Source organism: Miscanthus floridulus, chromosome 11 (genome assembly GCF_019320115.1).
Source record: "Miscanthus floridulus cultivar M001 chromosome 11, ASM1932011v1, whole genome shotgun sequence".
NCBI lineage: Eukaryota > Viridiplantae > Streptophyta > Magnoliopsida > Poales > Poaceae > Miscanthus > Miscanthus floridulus.
Window position 1 is genome coordinate 65,114,270 of NC_089590.1, and position 4,100 is coordinate 65,118,369.

At 52.9% G+C, this 4,100-nt stretch overlaps 1 pseudogene; it reads left to right on the plus strand.

Moving 5' to 3' along the window:
• Positions 1-253: 253 nt before the first annotated feature.
• On the plus strand, positions 254-1,787 carry LOC136491024 (putative F-box/FBD/LRR-repeat protein At4g03220; annotated as a pseudogene).
• Positions 1,788-4,100: the final 2,313 nt, after the last annotated feature.

The window sequence follows — 4,100 nt, forward strand, 5'->3', positions numbered from 1 at the left end:
TCGGCCATGGCCGGAGGTCTAGCGAGGAAGGGATAGAGATAGAAGAAATAGATGAGGGTCAAAAATATCATTTTCCGTGGCTGATCTATGTTGTCAGGTCGAGTTAGTGTGCTACGTCAGCGTAAATGGCAAGAATATATTAAATAGTCTCTCTCTGTTGTAACTATGTACAAGCAATTTTAAAAGTGAAGAGGTGCTCATTGTAACGATAAAAAGTTAAATATCCCCCGATCCCATGCCGTCCCCACTCTCGATGGAGCTGGGTGGCGCCGCCAGGAGCGCGAGGCTCTCCTCCGACGATGCCGCCGCCGCAGCTGCAGGCGAGGACCGGCTCAGCACACTCCCCGACGACGTCCTCGTCCTCATCCTCCTCAAGCTCAGCACCCGCGCCGCCGCCCAGATCAGCGTCCTCTCCCACCGCTAGCGCCGCATCTGGGCTCTCCTCCCTGTGCTCTGCTTCACTTTTCCCACTGAGCCCCACCGGTTGCTTGACGCCCATGAGGTGCTCGTCCGCGCCCTCCTCGTCCGGGCCAATGGCGCCACCCCTGAGTCTCTGGAGGTCTGGCTCCCCACCGCCGCACGCCGAGTCTCCGGTGACCTAACCATTTTCAGCCATGGTCCGGTGCAAGATGAAGAGGAGCAGGCCGCGCAAAGAGGCGCCTTTGAGCTCCCCTGCTTTGAGAAGGCCACCTCGATCTCGCTCTACTTGGCTTTTCAGGGTCTCGCCGTGCCTCCCACCGGTGTCGTCACTCGGCTCACCGGTCTCCGCCTGAGTGGCGTCTGGTTCCACGGCCCAGGCGAGCTAGGCGACGCCGTGTCCTCGCCGCGGTGCCCGTGCTTGCAGAGGCTCACCGTTGAGGACGCCCGTGGGCTGTGTGATCTCGCCATACATTCGGATTCTCAGCTGCTGATGGAGCTCAGGGACCTGCACTCCTTGTCTCAGCTCACCGTTATGGCGCCGGCGCTCAAGGAGTTAACTGTGGTATTGTGTTTTTTGCAAGAGTCCACCGGTCGCCAACATCTCAGCCCCTCAGCTGGCCAATCTTAATTGGAGTGATGAATATGATCCGATCTCTGTCCACCTTGGCAAGATGGAACATCTCCGGATGCTGCGCACTGACTATTATCATGTTTATGCAACTGAGACCTTCCTACACAATCACTCTTGTTTAAGTCTCTTGCAGCGCTTTGAGGGCATCAAAACTCTTTTCCTAGTGCTGGTGTATCCACGGGTGAGTTCTCACTTCTATTATCTGGAGCCACATAGATGTTTTGGTGTAATAACATTTGATTCATCATATAATTTATACGTATGTCATGAAACTAATCATGCACTACTTTTCCCAGTAAGCATGTTAGCTTATCAATTTCTCTTATCATGCACCATTTCACTATGTCTAATCCCCACTCTTGCTCTTTAGATATTTATCCTTTAGACATCAACATGCTATTACTGAAATGTTCTGCCTATTGTCAATTCTGCAATACGACCTTTTCTTTTCAACTTATGTGTTGCGCCCGCGGCAACGCCCGGGGTTCCTGCTAGTGTTTTCTTGTTATGGACCATACTGTATGAGAACATCAAAATGCTAGAAGTTTAAGTCCATTATATTTTGTATTTTGTTTATGGAAGTTGAAGCCTTGCTTTTTTTTCCACAAGCTGGAAGTGTATAAGAACCAAATATAGGCACGTTAAACTTCAGCCAATCTATGATCCTGCTTGCTAGCTCATGGTATTTAGAACACGGATATAATATCTCCAGTATCTGGAAAGTGCAAAATTGACATGTTTCTGTAGCTTATAAGTCGACTGATGCTGTTTTATTGTGAGAAAAAAACACTGTATTATGGCTGATACGATGAAGCGAACAGGGTAATAAGCTATGCCTAAGAGCATCTCCGAGAGTTCCCTAAACTCCCTTATAATTCTTTTTTTTTTTTGAAAGATAAGGAAAAAATTCTCTCCAACAACTCCCACCTCGGAAAAACGGAGCCAATCCGCGTAAGACTCCGCGTACCCTTCCTCTGTGGCCGTTCCGCACCGCCTGCCGCGCTCCTCTCCATTGTCCTTTCTCGCGCGGGCGCAGCCTCACCTTCCTCCTCTGCCGCCGTTCCACACTGCCGGTCGCGCTCCTCTCCTCTGTCCTTTCTCGCGCGGCCTGCGCTGGTCCTCTGAGATGCAGCCCCCCTTTCTCGTGCGGCCATGCTGGTGCTCTATGGAGATGTAGCCCTTTCTCGAGCGGCCGTGCTGATGCTCTTCCGAGATGCAGCTTGATTCTCAGACCGGACCCCCTGCCCCCTCCAGGTTGGTCACCATCATCAAGGTGGATCAGTGTTGAATTTGGTCATGATGTTATTCATGGTGGTGATCTTTGCCTTTTCTCTTTTTCAGCTGCATATGTGGGACATCTGTATATCTTGCTACTAGATTCTGAAGTGCTGGGTTTGGTTGAGAAGAGGAATGAATAGATTGATTTCTTCCTTTTTTATTTGTACAATTTTGAGTTAAGAAATTTTCAAAATGAGTTCAGATCTAAACTCACGGTCAGCCAGTGACGCACGACGTCGCCAAGGGCTGGTCCGGCGTTCAGGTACCCCGCCGGCACGCTTGCTTGCTTCCTTGCTTGCTCCGATCAGTGTCTGACACACTCACTCACTGCGTATTGGCTTGTGCGACGTACGCAGATGTTTTTAGATGTCATTTATTGGAAATTTTTTGAGATGATCTTCTTTTTTTCTCCCTAAATTTTTTTTTAAGGAGTTGCTAAACTATAAATTTTTAGGAGAAAAAAGTAGAGAACTCTTGGAGATGCTTTCCTACTGGCTTGAGAGAAAAAAACTGTGTCACAAAAAAAAATTGCATGGATTTCTCATACAAATCTCGCTAATAGTGGCTAAAAGTTCCTTAAAAAAAGAAACATCCTGAGGTGAAACGGCGTGGACATTTGTGAAAAGGTAAAATTGACTATGACACTGAAAGTGACTTCTCCTTGTTGCAGGACATTCAAAATAGAGCAGTTTGCTGAAAGATATTCTGCTGCTTATCAAATTTGCTGGTGGACGTCGGACCTAATAAAATATTCATTTCTAACATTTGAGGAGAGAGGAGCGGTAAAATGATCGTTATGCCCCTGCCTCTTTCTTCTTCCTTCTTCCTTGCTTTCTTTCTTTTTTTCGAGCACGGGTGGGCAGCGAATTGGGCGAAGGTGGCTGCGGCCTCGGTCGGCGCCCGCGGCGAGCAGCGAGACATGCTCGCGCCAGGAGAGGAGCGGTGAGTAGTGAGTAGGCTGGGGTCGCAAAACAGGATGCGGGCCAGCGCGGCACCCGGGACGCGAAGGATCGGGGTCACGAAACATCATTGGCACACGCGGCGAGTAGGGCACTACACCCGCGCGGGAGTAGCGAACGACGGTGGGCGCGGTAAGCAGGCAGCGAAGGACCGGGGTCGTGATACGTCGTTGGCGGACGTTGTGAGCAGGGCGTGGGTCGGCGTGGCACCCGGTGGGATTCACGAAACGATGGCGGCACATCGAGTAGGACACATGCTGGGGCGGTGACAAGCGGACACGGCGAGCTGGGGGAGAGCGCGAGCTTCGCTCCGCCGACACGGGCTACGTCGCAGCCTCGCGGGCGTGGGCGGGTTCTGCCGCTACCTTGCGGGCACGTGTGGTCTCCGCCGCGACCACGCATGCGCGTGCGTAGGCTCTGCAGCGGCCTCGCGGGCACGTGTGGGCTCCGCCGTGGATACGTAGGCGCGCGCGTAGGCTTCGTCGTGGCCTCGTGGTCTTCGCTGTGGCTCGCGGGCGTGGGCGTGGGAGGCGTGGTTGCAGGAGCTCGCCGGCCATGGGAGCACAAGCCGCCAGGGGCAGCCAGCCGCGAAGCAAAAGGGCTGGGCGGATGGAGGTCACGGCTGGCATCGTGGCATGGGCAGGTGCGGGCGGACGGAGGTCACGGCCAACGTTGCGGCTTGGGCAAGCGCGGGTGGCCATGGTGGATGCGTCCGTCTTCGTGGCCGGGCTCGCGGCCTGGGCGGGGGCCATGGGTTCCTTGCTGCTAACTCGGATAGAGAGAGGGGAAGAAGAAAGAGGTAGGGGCATAGT